Below are 19548 nucleotides of genomic sequence, written 5' to 3'. Positions count from 1 at the left end.
CCTATTAGAACCAGTCCATTCATTTGAGGGTTCTAGTTATTTGGGGTCTCCACTGGTTTCACTATTTCCAGTTAGTGATCATTTATATCTATTAACTGGAAATGAATCCCAGGATCATACAGTGGGATGATGACTGGCAGGCACAGGGAGCAACTCCCTCACTAACTAAAACAGAAGCTAGAAAAAAGCTGCAAGTTGACGGGGACTGAGTAAGGGTCATTGATATAAAAACCATGACACTTATGTAAAATAATGGGAAAGTATTTCAGATGCCCACCTACCCCTTGGCCATGAAATGCTTAGGAAGGTACATTCACTTTTGCAGGGCAGCACAGGCTATTAAGTGTGCTACAGCATGGAAAAGAACTAGGCTTTCCAAGTTCCAAGTAATAGGAACAGTTATATTTTGTAGGCAAGCTAGTAGTTCTACAATATCTGAAATTCTTTTTTTTTTTTTCCAATAATGTGTTTCGAAAATAGTCAGAAGTCCAAGAAGGTTTACACTTGAAACCTCCTGAAATAACTGTGAAAATTTCAGTTAAATTGCAAATAGAAATAGCATATTATTCCAGGCCTCATTCTTTCAGGTTGTTATGGGGAAAAGAATGGATAGTGAGTCAGAGACAAGAGAGGAAGGGAAACTTGATCCTGATGTACATTTTGTTATTGCCTGGCAATAGAGCCTCCACTTCTCTTCCAAACACCCTTCTAAGAGTAAATTACCTTTTGGTAATGTTTTTTTCTTTTCCTTTAGGGCTGCCCTTGACGCAAGCTTTGTCCATATTTTTCTATAAGAAAAATGTAATAGGGCCTTTGGGGGGAGATGAGGACTGCATTATTTGATTTATTGTTTTAAGTTTTAAATACAGGACATGAGAATCACTATGATGGTATTCTAATATCTAGAACATTTTTAAATTAAAAATTAATCTTAAATATCATGCACACTAAATAATACCCAAGTGACCTGAAGCAGTGGATGTGCCTCCTTAAGTGCCAAACTTTGTATTCAACTGTGACATCAAAGCTGGGGACACTGGAACCAACAAAATTTATTAATGATTTATTATAACTGAATGGGATGGATTGAATTTTGAGTTTAAGTTTGGATATTAAGTGTTTCTGATTTTCTATGAATGTAATCGAACTCAGGCATTGAAGTCAGCTTTTATTTTTATTTTTCTAGTAAAATTACTTGTAAATTCATGTCAAATTAACTCTGAATTAAATATCACTGTAGTTTATAAATATATAGTTTCATTTCTAGATTATCAGAGCACACAGTACATATGTACATGTGTTTTATAAGATTTTGCATTTGCTGAAATATGAGAAAACCGTGAATTATTTTTGAAAATATATGTATTAAATTACTCAAACCATAGAGAACCAGGAAAACCACAAACTCTGATGCCTATGGAGGCAAGGCTGGTGATATAAAAGAAAGATTATGAGCAATAGGGAGTAGTAGGGAATATGGTGAACTAAAATGTATGTATTTTTTTTCCAAAGGTGGTGGCTACCATTCATCTAACCTGATTGCTTCCATGTGGGAATGTTAATTTAGTGTTGTTAAGGTCTTACTTTTAAGAGAAACCATGAAGACAAACATATATATGAAATTCTCCAAGACTTAAGTATTGGTAAATAAATTAATAAAAAGAAAAAATCCAACACTGTGCAGAGAAAACAAAATGCGAATGTGACTGGATTCAATCCATGGGATATCAGTTTGTGACCTATGCTCTAAATTGTAAATTCTTTATGTACTTCAATAATAAAAACCAAAACCAAAAACAAAAATCACAGTTTATTATAAAATGTACCAAAGCACTTGGTGACAGAAAATCATGTAAAGTAAAAGTAAATAAATAGTAGGTGGAGTGCCTGTAAATAATTCTGGTACACAAAAGGGTGGCTATGTGCCATTTTTAATACATAGAAATAGCCAATATAGTTTTCCTTAAAGTGATTTGGAAATTAAAATCATGATTATTTTTGCATTCATGTTTATCAATGAAATGCAATGTGAAACAAATCATTACTGCCAAAGAGAATATATAAGCATAATTCTGTTACATAGCATAGTTTTCTATTTAAAGCCTAATTTGTTGTGCTTTAATAGGAAGAAATTCATGTGTATAGCATGTGTTGTTCTATTTTAAATTGGATTGCCTTTAAACAAAGTTCCATTTCCATCTAAAAAATTTTCTTTATTTTTACAAATGGTTAAAATAAGAAATAAAAGAAATTTAAGTAGTTAACACAACAAAACTTCATCTGAACTTTTGATAGACATTGACAAATACAAAACAAAAGTTGGTCATTTGAGATTTTATTAAGAGGTAACTGTTTGACTGATCTGAGACTTTGCTTGTTTGTCTGTCCTGCCCTGGACCTTAACACATAATCCCACTGTGCTACAATGCTTTTGACATTTGTATGCTCCTTTCACCACTGGCAACCCAAAAGCATATTTGTCTGAAAAGGAAACAATTAAATTCCAATCTCTCTAGACAAAAAAAGGGAAAGAACAAGGGAAAGAAAAACACCCCACTGCTAAACCTGCTTTAACGACTCCTATGATTTGCACCATAAATCCTCAGTTGGGATAGTAAATTAACATTGTGATCTCTCTTGAGAAACTAAAAATCTTTGAAAAGTTAAAAAAAAGATAATAAAACTCAATGTCAAATCCTAAATGAACTAGAAAAATCTCATTTGTTGATGATTATTCTAGGTGAAGGTTTCACATAGACACATAGGAAAGATGAGAAATTGAAAACTGTTCAACATATATGATAGTGTACAGAACTGTTGATATTTGCTTAAATTTGTGTAGATAGTGCTGCCCTTTCTAATAGTTTTGACTATAATTAATTTGTTCCATGAAAAGAATGAAATATGTTTAAATATACTAATTAATTAAACCTATTAACTAAATTTAGACATATAAATAAGATAAATCAAGATAAAAATTGATGAACAATAGTTCTTTCTTTTTCCAGAATTTAATAATATCTTACATTAGTCAAAAATGATAGGAAGTGATGTTCTGTATTTAGTTTATTAAATCATCCTAACAACCCTACAGTGTTGGTGCTGTTATTATAATCCTAGTTTTACAGATGATGATACCAAGTTGCAGAGAAGGTTCATTGACTCATCCAAGAATATCTAGCCTCAAATATCAGAACTAGCATTTGAATGAAGGCAGTTGGATTTCAAAGTGCAAATGCTTTGGACCCATATATTATGTGTTATATAACCTGTGAACTGGTATCAAACTTATTATTAAATCACCTCATTTCTGATATACATATGAATATGTATATATACACATACACATACATACACCTATACACAAATACACCCACATTTCTGGCATATTTAAAATGATATCTCTATTCTGAAATCACTTTTGGTAACATCATTTTGATAGTATAAAAATTAGCAAGATTAATTATAAAATAGTTCAAACAGAAAGAGTATAAAATAATAAGATGCCTGTGGGCAAATAACCAGGCCTCCATTTTACTCAGAACCCAATTTAAAACAAAATTGCATCTGTAAAACATTAATGATATTGGTAACAATAATATTTCTGTTTCACCCTTCGTACTCTCTTAAAGTTGAACAGTTTCATTGCTTTGAAATTTTAAAGTTATGAGAAAATAATATGATCTTTATGTTTTTAAAATGCTCCTAAAGTTCTGATAATGTATCATCCTTTATAATTGTGTTTGCCCTGGTTTTGAGTCTTAGCCACATTAATACGTGTGAATCTAGTTGATTCATTTTTTAAATCATCAATTATTCTATTTCTGTAAATGAATATGACAGAGTTTGTGATGATTATTTTCTATATTGATGGACATTGAGGTCGGTTCCAAATTTTTGTTATTACAAACAGTGCTGTAATGCACATCATGCCTTGTGTCCTTGTGTAGAACTTATGTAGGATATCAACCTAGAAGTAGAGTTGTTGGGTTTTGGACTATGCACATTTTCATAATAGTTAATATGAAATTATTCTTATTTACCATCCCACAAGCATTGTACAAGAATTCCCATTTCCCCACATTCTTGCCAATGCAGTAGACTTTTTTTTTTAAACAAATAATCACTTTGAATAAAAATGATTATTTTTAATATTTCTCTTCATAATTACACACATACAAATGAAACAGTCTTTCTAATCACTTAGTGCATATACAGTATCTACTGGTATTATTTGTGTTTTATTCATTTTTAAACATTTATAGTTCAGAAAAGCATAATAATACTATTTTAAGTTTGCAAAGTGTCTTTTTGGTGACAAAGCACTTTCATATAACTCCTCATTTGATGAGATAGTGTGGTATATCTGCTGGAGCTCTGGGGGAAAAATTTCAAAAGTTGATGGACTTGAAATCACCCTGCAAATCACTGTGTGGTTTTAGGGCTTAGTTAGGTATTGGACTAAACAAGTCTTAGAGAAACACTATAGTTGTGAGATATATCTTCCCTTTTCCTTGAATCTTTATTTCACTTGTGCATAAAACATAAAGACAAAAGTTAGGTTTTATCAATTCATAAAAACTTTTATAATGTCCTATGGCTTAGTTTAGATCACAGGTTTACCTAATTTATCTTTGTGTTTATCCCAATTCAAGGAGAATTGGGGGTGGAATGGGGGAGAAAATGAAGCAAAAATATTATTATAGGGCATAGACAGATGCTACAGAATCTTGAATCCATCTTCAGTTTTTCCCATTCTGAAGCATCACATTACAAATACTGAAATACAGTGAAAGCTCAACCACTATTTGTAATGACATTGTGTTTGCTTTCAGGTGCATCGTTTACATGTTTCTGATTCAAAGAAGAGAATATTCAGTATTTTCAGCTCACTTATTGTTTGATTCCATCAGTGCTTTTATGGTGCTCCACATAACTATTTAAGGTTGAAGGAGGATGCAGCATGTTCTTTAATTGTTTTTTTTTTTTTTTTTTTTTTTTTGGATAAGGTGCTAAGTAATCGGAGTTTGTGTTTTGGAGAGACTTTTGATTAGAATGATCTGTATCTTTGCCCTCATATTTAATACAGAGCTTTCAGGGTTTATTATATTTTATGGGTGCTGCTGGAAAGAACACTCAGCTAGAATAATTTAAGAGATTAAAATACAAAAGGGAATCAGTAAATATTAATTTTATTTAAATCCCCAGATTTGCAAATATATCATACTCACATACATGCACAAATACAGAAGTATATCCTCTCTTTAGATCAAGATACCAATTATTTTCAGTGACCTTTATACAGAAAGTTCTGCTTCTCTACAATGACATTGAACATCAGTTATGCCATGAGTGAAGTTGTATATATGAAAGGTAAAAATTCTGATAAAAAAACCTAAGTTATGTAATCTATGGCAATGAAGATACTTTTAGGGGTCTCTATGTGAATAGTCCTGGGAAAACATTTTGACTATGACAATTCTAGAAATTGAATTGACCTCCTACAGAATTTCAATATCCATATTAAACAAAAGTTGTGGTTCACACACTTTGTTCATATGATCTCTAGATTAATATAATATATATGCATATACCTCATTTGATGTGACAATAAGCCCAGAGAATCCCACATAAATTGCTTTTGAGAATTTTTAACCATTTTGACCTGTTTGAGATCTGATTGTAGGGCTCATATTTAAGAAGTTTTATTGCAATTTTTGCTAATTGGCCCTCTATTTTGCACTTTAAGCATATTCTGGAAGACACTATTTTGTTTACTGTGCTACTTCCACGAGTTCAGTGAAGAGAAAATTCTGCCAAGATCATGGAGATCACCTTTTCCCAGATCCTACATATTCTATGTGGAGATTTAATCAAGTTGTCCAACTTTTTCAATAGCACTAGTTAAATCACTTAAAACAGATATCCCAAATCTTTAAGCAGGTTTCAAAGATACAGATTCAGAGAATTTTCAAGCAGCACTTCTTGGACATAGTTCACTAAGTGACTGTCAAGGCTTTTGAGGAATCAATACTATTTGTGTAAAAAAACGAATATTGTAGCTGCTCAATATTTATTAAAATAAGAAAGGAGGAAGCATAAAATTGTGTATTGCCTTTATCATGTTCATTTGTAAAATTTACTATATGTACTTGAGATAGTAATGACTCTTTATTTACAAAACCAATTTCAATCATTACATGTACTACTACTCTTTACTGAGGATCCCCACTTTTGTTAGTTTGAATGAAGCCTTGGCAAACAAAATTTGACTTTTATCTACAAAACATCAAAATCATGGAAACATTTGTCTTTATCACTGCCTCCAAGTAAACTTATGTGCTTTGACACAGATGGCATCTAGATAATAATACTATGATATTACTACAGAAAATATTCCTTTGTGTTACTATTAAAAACCTGGTTTGAACTCTGAGCAAGTCATTTACATGATGTTTCCTTGGAATTACCTACATTCTTGTCCACTCTGACCTTGTAATTTTGCTCACAGTTGGAAACGTAATGCAGAGTGACTAAGATAATGTTGTTTACACAGACTTTAAGTGGAATGACATTATAGTCAAGCAAGTGTCACATCACCCAAAGTGAAGGAAGACTTAATTACCATAATCCTGTGAATACTAAAATTTCTTAGCCATGTGTAGCATAATAATGTAATGTTCTGCATGTTTCATTTAATAATGTGAAGGTGCAATACATTAGATCTCAGGCTGTGTGTTTCTTTAAAAATAAAAGCAAAGTGGAATTGTGGAAAAAACCAGAATTTTGTACTAGGATACTTGTCCAAATGTTCAGGTGAAGTCTGTCCTTTCTTTTAAACCATGAAGAGTTGCCTGGTGATGTGAAAATGAAGGGACTGCTAAAATATCCATAAATCTAGACACCAGTGAGTAGGGTGACAGACTATGAATTTCTCTGGAGGGCGCAGGGTAGTTTTAACTAAATGACTGAGACAGAATAAAGAGGAAAGGCTGATAACCACCTATTATGGTGCAATGGGGAACATATCATTAATTTACAAAGAAAGTGGTGACATTTTCTAAAATTGTATAGCCCTATTCTTAAAAGTTTGTCAGTGTAACTAATTAGTTGCTAAAATGGAGTTGATTCTAAGACCCAGTATGAATGCATTAGAAAAGGCAATGCATTGTCCCTAAATTGGTATGGTTTGTAATACATCTTGATGAATGGTACAAAATAATGTTAAGAAATGGGACTATTATTCCAAAATGGCTGTTCATTGGTTTGTAGTCCTTGAAGGAATTATGTTCCATGGCAACATGCACTGAAGTCCTGCAGATAAATTTTAAGTGCCCTAAAGACATGTCTTGCTTTCTGTTTTTGATAACACCAAGTTTTCAATACAAAGAATTTGCTTCCTCTAAAGGATTCTCACCCTCCCAGCGTATTAGAACTCCAAAGATGTTACCTTTGATTATCATTTGGACTTTTTAAAAACTACTTTTATTGATCAAAAAATGAAATGTATAAAAAATGAATCATTAATTAAATGTAAAAATGTTTTTTAAAAAAATAGAAAGCTGAGATGTATAAATATGCATTGCTCAATCAATAGATTCATTTAAATGACTTATTATTCATAATTCATGAAACATATTTTTGGATGCTAGGATACATACAGTGCCCCAGAATCTTTTAAATGTGTAAATGCTATTAAAATATAACATATTGAGCTTTTTAATAACAACAACCATGCTTTACAATTGGGAGTATTTAAAAGAATTTAGAACTTATTTATCATTACAGAATAGTTTTCTTTTACAGAATATTTTTATTTAAATGCATAAGTAAAATTACTCTTTGATTTTCTTTTCATATTAACATTTTCCTTTTGATTTATTAGTTCTAGACAAGCAGTATATTGGTGTAATGATATAGTTGATGAATAGAACTATATTGTCATGCTTCTTTAAAAGTAACTAGCCTACATTACAAAAATGGTGTTATTATATGCTTTATGCTGTGAGTTTTACAATTATTCATTAATTCACCTAAAGTTGTATCTGATATATTAGGTATAAAGAAGATAGTAGTTTGTATTTTTTAATAATGCATTTGGAAAGAAAATATCCCCTGGATTCAAAATATTTTGTGAAGAAATTTAGGATATCTGATTTAAACAACTCATTTAAAAAGTAGTCTGTGCATTTTTTACATTTTGTAGTATTAAAACAAATTGCTCTTCACTTAATTTAGTTTGTTCGGCTGTCCTTCACAAATCACTTGTGGTTTTTGGAACTAAATTATACTTCAGTTAATTTAGGGATAAAATGATTTTTTAGAAAAGTAGGCTTGGTGCAAAAGTGGTTAGGGGCATTGTTTATGTGTTTGGTTGTCTTTCTGTATGCTGGGGATTGAACCCAGGGCCTCATGAATCCTAAGCACATGTTCTACTACTGAGCTGCATACAATCCAGCCTGTTTTTTTTAAGTAAATGTTTTATTTTAGAAAACTTATACATTTACAGAAAAATTGCAAAGATTGTATATAGAGTTCCAATATAACTTGTATAGTTTCTTTTATTATTAATGTCTTAAAATTAATGAATTGATTTGTCAAAATTTAAGAACCAATATTACATATTATTTGAAATCAAAGTTCATGTTTTATTCACACTTCCTCAGTTTTTCCTTAATGACCTGTATCTGTTCTAGGATGTAGGATACCACATTATATTTAGTTGACATGTCTCCTTACACTCCCTTTGACTGTGGCAGTTTTTCTCCTCCATAGTTATGTTTAGTACTGGTCAGGTATTTGTAGACTATCCCATAAGGGGGCTTGTCTGATGATTTTCTTGTGATTAAATTTGGATTTTATGTTTTGGGAAGGAAGACTACAAAAGTTTGTCAGTTTTCTCCATTGCAAATTTACCCGTACCCCGACATGGCCTTTCTCTAGGGTACTCTTTGAGAGTCTTTGGAAGGCATCCCTGTATGCAAAATTATTTGGAAACTTCTTGCCTGGGAGATTTTTCTATTTTCCTCCAACTATTTATTTAATTGTTTATTTAATAACAGTATAGACTCATAAGAATATATTTTATACATTGGGTTATAATGCAATAATACAGTATTTATTGCTTAAATTGTTCTATCTTTGGTTATTGGGAACTTTTTCATTTGGCTTTTGTGTGCCTTTGACATGTTACCAACATTGTGGAATATTTTGTGTGTGCACTTCCTTACTTTCTTGTACTAGATGTTTTATGCCTAGAATCAGTGACTTCTCCAATGACTTCTCCAAGTAGTAGTTTGGGAAAATGTAATCTTAGTCATGAGGAAAATCTGAAGGTGACTAAGAAAGAGGGTGAGGGACATGATCTCAGCTTCATTTTCTTGTTAGTGCTCTAAATTCACCATCATCTTAATAATGCACATGGACCTTATTCTCTTAACATGTACATCTTTCCCCTTTAATAATATCTAGTAAGAAAAGGACCAAAAGCATTATAGTCTTCTGTAGCCACACACATTGTCATGCATAGATTTAGAAATATACTATGCAGTTCTGGAAAATATATGTACTTCTAGGAATCCCCCCTCCTAACCTGATCTCAATAAACTAGCTTACCATCAGTCCTGAGTCATGGTGGATTCATTTTTCCTCAGAAAGGATTTGGGGACCAAATAAATTTAGGGGACATGGGGTTAATAAACAAATGTATTTAATGCAGGTGTTCTCACACTCCATAATTTGTTAATTTATTCTATGAATAAATAGAAGACACTACATAGAATGTTTTCAGTCTTTTTTTAATTAAAGGAAAATGTTTTGTTCAGGAACCTAATAGTTCATAAAACACACTTTTGGAAATGCTGTTAAAATGGTAAGAGCCTTGAATTTGTATTCAGTAATCTTGTGTTTAATTCCACATCATGCCATCAACTAGCTCTGTTACTACAGGCAAATAACCAAATATCTACAATATTCTTATCCATAAATTGAACCTAAGATTGTATCTCACAGAATTATTGCAAAGAGCAAAAGTGAGCAAATCTAACATTTGTAAGAATTTATTTTAAATGCTCAATTCAGTGCAAGTATAATAAGCTGTAGATACCATGCCTTGGCTTTTATAATCATTGTATCTCTAATACATAGCACATTTCCCTGATATTTAGTCTTCAATAGTCAATAAATGTTTATTGAGCAACTGAATTGTATTACTATTACTTAAATTATTCTCTGTTCTGCTCTACATGTTATACAGCAGCTTATGACATTTTATAATTTGCTTTTTGAGATTTGGCATCCATGTGACACGATGTAGGAAGCAATCTACAGTTGAGTTGGATGTATACACACACACACACAAAAAAAAAAACACTAAAAAACTAAAAAAAAAAAAAACAACTAAAAAGAACCCTACACTTTTGATTCTAGTCTTTGTTTTACTGAACATGTGCTCACAGCCAATGGCTGGCTGCCTTCTGATTAGTTTTCATTGCTTCAAGCTGACCAGATTTTCCTTTGAAATAAGGGCACTGAAGCTTTCACCTCCACACTATGGTGATGTAAAATTCCTGCTGCAGAGTCACTGAGCTGGTGCTAGAAGAAGAGGAGCACCTGTGAGCACAGGCTGTCAGAAGGCCCTCAGAGCCCTAGAGTGTTGAGGCTACAGCTGCTGGGTTGAGAAGCAGTTGGAAGCACTTTTTTACTACTTCTTGTGTAACCACAGGAGACCCACTAAAAGATTTTTACTTTCTTTTGTTGTATATTTTGTGTTAACAGTGGTTATGGGAAGGATCCCTTTTGTAAAACTGAAGACAAGGCAAAGTTGTGATGGAGGTGACAGGGTGGGCCCTGTTAAATGATAGATTTGGTGAGAAGTGTTGTGTGGCCTCACATCTTCCATTTTGCCTAATTCCCGCAAAACAATGTATTTAGCAAGTATTCCCAGGGGTAAACTCTTTTAGGTTCCAGCTGCTCTTTTCAGAAAATAAACTGGAATGTGTTTATCATGTTTGAATTTGAGAAGTTGCCAGCCTTCCTAGAAATGTTAGGTGAATATTTGAAGTCTGGGAAATACCCATTCAACTTTGAAAGTTGCAAAAAATTTAAATAAAATTCTAGACTTGGGGGCTGGGATTGTAGCTCAGGGTAGAGTGCTTTCCTAGCACGTGTGAGGCATTGGGTTATTGATTCTCAGCACCCCGTAAAACTAAATAAATAAAATAAATGTATTGTGTCCATATACAACTAAAACAACAACAACAACAACAAAACCATTTGAGATTAAAAAAGAAATTCTAGGCTTGGGGTTAGTGAGACAATGGGCAAGATCAGTTTAGGTGTTCTTTGTTCTAATATTTAAATCATATGGTACATACTAGGATACTTTTGTCCATCAGGTAATTCATGAATTCTGGAAGACAGAAGAAAATGTTTTAGTTAAAAAATAAACTCTAGATGGAATAATGATGTCCTAACATTTCCATAATTGTTGGTCCGAGTTGTTCTTCAGAGATAGTTTAACGATTTGGTAGCATTGTTCTAATCACACTTAAAAATAGTTAGCAAGCCTCTCATCCCCTCTTTCTGGCTCAAAACATGAAATATAGAATTTAAGGCTTATACAAAATATGTGTGTGGCTGGGGAAGGCAAGGCTTAAAATTATAATACTATGACTGGATAGTATATGGAGTTATTTTTCCCCTTACAATACTACTTTCTATTAAAAGCTGGATTGTCCATTTTGAACATCAACTTGTACTTACACTGTCCATCTGCAGGTTTTAACCAAATATATTAGTTCTTTATTTAACTTAAATGAATACATGGTGGAACAAGACTTTATTTCATGTATGTTCTTGAAAATTTGAAACTTTTCTAGATAAAATATAACCACCTTCTTTTAAATGAAAAGTTGCATGCAATTTTAAGAAAACGTTTCAACTTGAATTCAGAAATCACATCTAAGAATCCTTCCTTGTGTTTCACAAATCTATTGAGTTTACTGAATTTTTAGTAGCATAGCAGAATTCCAACAATTGCAAAAATAATTAGTGAAATTAAGTTGAAAATGTTATAAACAAGTGAAGTTATTATTCATTCCGTACCACACTACAAATGTGGGAGGACATGTTAAATGATAAATTAGCCATGAACTGCTTTAATCTGTAAGCTGAACATGTTAGCAAACGGCTTGCGTTTGTAATTAGTATTTACGGCCACAGGAGAGTGCCTCTTTTAAAACAGTGACAGGAAATTGATCAGTTTAGGTTGTCATAGCAACCAAAAGAGTTCCATTGCTTGTGTTGGATTTAGCCTATTATACTATATACCTATGTTTAGAAATATATTTATGAACTGTAAAGATGAACTACTCAATAATGCAAAAAGGGTTAGAATGACAAAATGCCAAACTGACAAAGTCCAAATGAATGCTTGAATACTTGATAACAAGCTTAAGTGTTCGACGGTTGTCATGACATTTCTTTTACAAAGCAAATGATGTCTGGAAAAAAATCTTAAATCTAGATGAAAATGCAAATCCCTTTATGACAGTATGTGGCTGTCACATTCATAATAAGAGACAATAATTGATGATTTATGAGATGACACCATGGCAACACAGTCTTTCATCATTGGCACCCCTTGGTTACTTTTATATCAGGGGTTTGCGGGTGCCTGTGAAAAGTCTCCAACATGACTTACAAGAAGGTCTACTCATATCTTAATCCATTAGATCTTATTTAACAGGGTAGAAGCATTATCGAGATTCTCAGAATCATCTGACCGAGTGAAAACTGGTAATATCTGTGGCAAAAAAAAAAAAAAAAAAAAAAAAAAAAAAAAAAAAAAAAAAAATCTCTGCTAAACTAGTAAGCATATTCCAGAGCTGAGAATGGACAGATTTGTTTCTGTCCACTTAACCTTTCAAAGGAAATATGTAATGCCTCTCTTAAGTTTGAGTGCAAGCTGTTAGGTTATTTAAAGTTATGGTATCTGATAATATCCTTAAGTTGGAAGTGAGGAAAAGGAAGGAGTGTACTGCTCTTTGACTTGCTTGGAATTACTAAGACAGATTATTTGAAGTTTTATTTTAAGGTTGAGAACTTTATAAAATAGAATAAATGTGTAATTGGGTATTCTAGAATGGTTTTAATGTGTTTGGTAGGCCAAGAAGTAACATGTTACCATTTCTTAGAAGTGACCATATATAATCATTTCTAACGTAGATTATTTAAAATTTTGGAAATATAGTGAACCTCCTGCCTTTTATTGTCAATTCATCAAAAAAGTAAAATAATTTGATATTTAGACCTCTAGAAAAGTTCCTGAATTATTCAGCCACTTATATATACCAAAGTTTATTTTTTATCTAGGTTTAAAAATATGGTTTAAAACTTAAAAAATGTTTAAAATATGTATGTAAAGAATTTTTCAAACATTTGACATCTTTTGTCAAGATAAGAAATCTGTAATATGCATTTTCTTCAGAGAATTGCATAGCCAATTATATAAAGTAAGATCTTTGCTCATTTTTAAAATTTATATATTTCCTGTAAGGCTATGGAAGGCTTCTCAGTGTAGGAGCCCTAAATCTGCTGAGTTTGTAATTTTGTTCCCAATTAACAGTTATGAGACTTCCAGTCAGTATAATAATGATTTATCTCAGCTGATACAAGAAAATAAATTAATTTTGATTCTGAATCTTCTTATAGATGGTGGAGAAATTATATTTGCATGCAAAACGATATATTGTAATAGACTATTTTATTTTTTATTTCCTCTATTGAATATTATGTTTTCTTCAACATTTTGCTATAACAGGTACTATTTTTGTTATTTATCTTATAATTATTTTCCTATCCTCTTTTGTAAAATATTTCCATTAGAAGAATTGCTTAGTTGAAGGGTATAAACATTATACATTTTGATAAGTTATGCTTGAGTCTTAATTAAAATGGCACATGTTCTTGGCACAAAATTTTGCTCAGTGATCTGGAAAATATGTAAGTTGTAGAACACATTATTTCTGTTTTCTAGGAGTTTATGATTGACAGAAATACTAACTATAAGCATGAAAAAATCCAAAAATAAGCCCCAAATAAATAAAATGTGATATTGTATTATATATAGACTGCATATATATTTATGGTGAGGGGAAAAGTTAGTAGAAAATGGTTTTGCAAAGGATAATAAATTAGAAAGTAACATTGAACATTGAATGTTAATTATAACATTGAAAGCACAACTTAAGTGAATTTGGGTGACTTGAATAGTTATGAGAAGTGTTATTTTAGGTTTTAAGAGCCTATGTGAACAAAGCCATAGACTTAGAAATAATGGTATATGATAAGAACATTAAATAACTCTGTCCCACTTATACTGAAGTGGTAGTGCTGGAGAATAGTATGAACGACATTAAAATATTGCGTACTAATCTGATTGACTTCTCTGCCTCCATTTTTGACTAGTCTTGAGAATTAGTCCCTCTTCCATTCTGCTACATACCATTATTCCTCTTGCTCTTAGAATAAAGTCCAAACATTTTAACAAGGCTTTCAAAGTCCTTTACCAGTGGTTCTCTTCTGGAGGTGATTTTGCTCACACAGCACATTTGACATTGTTTGAAGACATTGTTCTTTGCGATACTGGGTGGTAGTGGTGCTACTGGCATCTGGTTAGTAGGAGCTAGGAATGCTACTAAACATCCTATAATGCACAAAGTCGTTCCCCAAAAGCAAATAATCATCTGGCCTTAGAGGTCAATAGCTCTGAAGTTGAAAAATGAGAAATACTACCCTGTAAACTCTAATCCCTGCCCATATTGCCAATCTCATCTCAAGCTACTTTCTCCCTTATAATCAATTCAATCACTTTGGAGTCCTTGAACATTCCTTTTCCCCTTTTATCTTCAGAATTTCATACATGCTTTCTCTACTTTGGTACATACTTCTGTTTCCCTTCTCCCCGTACTTTCACCCTTCCACCTACTTAATCCATTCATAATTCTACATATAACTCTCATCTCATCTTGACTCTTGGAGTGGAAGAACCATATTTTATCCATCTTTGTATCACCATTTCCCAGCATGTTGTTTGGGACACAATAAATGCTTCTTAAAGAATTATAGAGGTTTGAGGCTGGGATTGTGGCTCAGTGGTAGAGCACTTACCTAGCACATGGGTTCAATTCTCAACACTGCATGTAAATAAATAAAGGTCCATTGCCAACTAAAAAAATATAAAAAAAGAGAAATATATAGGTTGATGAGTGTTGGAATGCTAAGCTAAAAAAGGTTGTAATGACTTGTGTAATGATGTATAGGGCCTGTAGTAATGAGGAGGAAGTAGATGAGGGTCTCAAAGTGAGAATTTCCACAGCATAGTTGCCGATTCAAAGTGGATTGTGACAGTAGAATCAAAGATGATTTCTATGTTCCAGGTAGACTGAGGGAATAAGGACAAAAATTGGAGAATTGACAATGAAGCTTTAATTTGAGAAGTCAGATAATGAGAATCTATTTCCTTTGATTTGGTGATTCCTAGGAGCAGCTAGAAATAGAGTTTTCAGGGTGAACTTGCTAGCTTTGTGAATATGGGCAAGCCATTTAACCTATCTGGGGTACGGAGAGAATTAATACCAACTTGATAGGTGGTTAAGGATTAAATGAGTAAATAAATGTAAAGCACCTTGTTTTTTGGTACTGGGGATTAACTCAGGGGCACTTGATCCCTGAGCTACAGCCCCAGCCCTATTGTGTATTTTATTTAGAGACCGGGTCTCCCTGAGTTGCTCAGTGCTTTGCCTTTGCTAAGGCTGTCTTTGAACTTGTGATCTTCCTACCTCAGCCTCCCAAGCTGCTGGAATTAGAGGCATTCACCATTGCACCTGACTAAAACACTCACCTTTATACCAGTGTTGGACACATAGTTAATACTTAACAATTGCTAATTTATTATTATTATTATTATTATTTCCATTGCTTTGAATATCCTTTCCTTCTGTGGTCTCTGCCTTTTTATTTTTTTTTCTTATTTATTTATTTATTTTTTATTTTTTTATTGTAAACAAATGGGATACATGTTGTTTCTCTGTATGTACATGGCATAAAGGCATACCATTTGTGTAATCATAAATTTACATAGAACAATGTTGTTTGATTCATTCTGTTATTTTTTTCCCTTCCCCCCACCCCTCCCACCCCTCTTTTCCCTCTATACAGTACTTCCTTCCACCATACTTGCCCCCCTCCCTAACCCTAACTCTAACCCTAACACTAACCCTTCCCTCCCCCCCATTATGTGTCATCCTCCACTTATTAACGATATCATTCGTCCTTTGGCTTTTTGAGATTGGCTTATCTCACTTAGCATGATATTCTCCAATTTCATCGATTTGCCTGCAAATGCCATAATTTTATCATTCTTTATGGCTGAGTAATATTCCATTGTATATATATACCACAGTTTCTTTATCCACTCATCAATTGAAGGGCATCTAGGTTGGTTCCACAGTCTGCCTATTGTGAATTGAGCAGCTATGAACATTGATGTGGCTGTATCTCTGTAGTATGCTGATTTTAAGTCCTTTGGGTATAGGCCAAGGAGTGGGATAGCTGGGTCAAATGGAGGGTCCATTCCAAGCTTTCTCAGGAATCTCCACACTGCTTTCCAGAGTGGCTGCACTAATTTGCAACCCCAACAGCAATGTATGAGTGTACCTTTCTCCCCACATCCTCGCCAACACCTGTTGTTGCTCGTATTCTTGATAATCGCCATTCTAATTGGGGTGAGATGGAATCTTAGGGTGGTTTTGATTTGCATTTCTCTTATTACTAGAGATGTTGAGCATTTTTCCATATGTTTGTTGATTGCTTGTAGATCTTCTTCTGTGAAGTGTCTATTCATTTCCTTAGCCCATTTATCGACTGGATTATTTGAATTCTTGGAGTAGAGTTTTTTGAGATCTTTATAGATTCTGGAGATTAGTGCTCTATCTGAAGTATGATTGGCAAAGATATTCTCCCACTCAGTAGGCTCTTTCTTCGCATTGCTGATAGTTTCCTTTGCTGAGAGAAAGCTTTTTAGTTTGAGTCTATCCCAGTGGTTGATTCTAGCTTTTATTTCTTGTGCTATGGGAGTCCTGTTAAGGAAGTCTGATCCTAGACCAACAAGGTGAAGATTTGGACCTACTTTTTCTTCTATAATCTACAGGGTCTCTGGTCTGATTCCAAGGTCCTTAATCCATTTTGAGTTTAGTTTCGTGCATGGTGAGAGATATGGGTTTAGTTTCATTCTGTTGCATATGGATTTCCAATTCTACCAGCACCATTTGTTGAAGAGGCCATCTTTTCTCCATTGCATATTTTTGGCCCCTTTGGCTAGTATGAGAAAATTGTATTTATTTGGGTTTGTGTCCGTGTCCTCTATTCTGTACCATTGATCTACCTTTCTATTTTGGTACCAATACCATGCCGTTTTTGTTACTATTGCTTTGTAGTAGAGTTGAAGATCTGGTATTGCAATACCCCCTGTTTCACTCTTCCTGCTAAGGATTGCTTTAGCTATTCTGGGTTTCTTATTCTTCCAGATGAATTTCATAATTGCTTGCTCTATTTCTGTAAGGTACGTCATTGGGATTTTAATTGGAATTGCATTGAATTTGTATAGCACTTTAGGTAGTATGGCCATTTTGACAATATTAATTCTTCCTATCCAAAAACATGGAAGATCTTTCCATCTTCTAAGGTGTTCTTTAATTTCTTTCTTTACTGTCGTATAGTTCTCATTGTAGAGGTCTTTCACCTCTTTTGTGAGATTGATTCCCAAGTATTTTATTTTTTTCGAGGCTATTGTGAATGGGGTAGTTTTCCTAATTTCTCTTTCTGAAGATTCATCACTTATGTATAAAAATGCGTTGGATTTATGGGCATTGATCTTGTAACCTGCTACTTTACTAAATTCACTTATGAGTTCTAAGAGTTTTCTGGTGGAATTTCCAGGTTCCTCTAAATATATAATCATGTCATCAACGAACAGGGATAGTTTGAGTTCTTCTTTTCCAATTCGTATCCCTTTAATTTCTTTGGTTTGTCTAATTGCTCTGGCCAGAGTCTCAAGAACGATGTTGAATAGAAGTGGTGAGGGAGGGCATCCCTGCCTTGTTCCCGTTTTTAGGGGGAATGCTTTCAGTTTTTCACCATTTAGAATGATATTAGCCATGGGCTTAGCATAAATGGCCTTTACAATGTTAAGGAATGTTCCCACTATCCCTATTTTTTCTAGTGTTTTGAGCATGAAGGGGTGCTGTATTTTATCAAATGCTTTTTCTGCATCTATTGAAATAATCATGTGATTCTTGACTTTAAGTCTATTAATATGGTGAATTACGTTTATTGATTTCCGGATGTTGAACCAACCTTGCATTTCTGGGATGAAACCCACTTGATCATGGTGCACTATCTTTTTAATATGTTTTTGTATGCGATTTGCTAAAATTTTGTTGAGAATTTTTGCGTCGATGTTCATTAAGGATATTGGTCTGAAATTTTCTTTCCTTGATGAGTCTCTGTCTGGTTTAGGTATCAGTGTGATATTGGCTTCACAGAATGAGTTTGGGAGGGTTCCCTCCTCTTCTATTTTATGGAATACTTTGAGAAGTATTGGAATGAGCTCTTCTTTAAAGGTTTTGTAGAACTCGGCTGAGAACCCATCTGGTCCCGGACTTTTCTTTGTTGGTAGGCTTTTGATGACTTCTTCTATTTCAGTACTTGAAATTGGTCTATTTAAATTGTGTATATCCTCCTCGTTCAGTTTAGGCAATTCATATGTCTCTAGAAACCTGTTGATGTCTTGGAAATTTTCTATTTTGTTGGAGTATAGATTTTCAAAATAGCTTCTAATTATGTTTTCTATTTCAATCCTGTCCGTTGTGATATTTCCTTGTTCATTCCGAATTTTAGTGATTTGGGTTTTCTCTCGTCTTCTCTTTGTTAGTGTGGCTAAAGGTTTATCAATTTTGTTTATTTTTTCGAAGAACCAACTATTTATTTTGTCAATTTTTTGTATTGTTTCTTTTGTTTCAATTTCATTGATTTCAGCTCTGAGTTTAATTATTTCCTGTCTTCTACTACTTTTGGTGCTGTTCTGTTCTTCTTTTTCTAGGGCATTGAGCTGTAGTGTTAGGTCGTTTATTTGTTGAGTTTTACTTCTTTTATTAAATGTGCTCCATGAAATAAATTTCCCTCTAAGTACTGCTTTCATAGTGTCCCAGAGATTTTGATATGATGTTTCTTTGTTCTCATTTACCTCTAAGAATTTTTTAATTTCCTTCCTAATATCTTCTGTTATCCATTCATCATATAATAGCATATTGTTTAATCTCCAGGTGTTGGAATAGTTTCTGTGTTTTACTCTTTCATTTATTTCTAACTTCAATCCATTATGATCTGATAGAATACATGCTAGTGTCTCTATCTTCTTGTATTTGCTAACATTAGCTTTGTGGCATAATATATGGTCTATTTTAGAGAAGGATCCATGTGCTGCTG

The 19548-nt window shown here is 33.1% G+C and overlaps 1 protein-coding gene across 9 annotated transcripts in view; it reads left to right on the top strand.

The window, feature by feature from the left end:
• DACH2 (dachshund family transcription factor 2) overlaps positions 1–19548 on the top strand; it is a 556457-nt gene that overhangs the window by 133105 nt on the left and 403804 nt on the right. The window lies entirely within an intron of this gene.

This window comes from Sciurus vulgaris (genome assembly GCF_902686455.1).
Source record: "Sciurus vulgaris genome assembly, chromosome: X".
Classification (NCBI taxonomy): domain Eukaryota; kingdom Metazoa; phylum Chordata; class Mammalia; order Rodentia; family Sciuridae; genus Sciurus; species Sciurus vulgaris.
The sequence above is the reverse complement of the archived record's forward strand: the minus strand, read 5'-3'. Positions and strand labels throughout refer to the sequence as shown.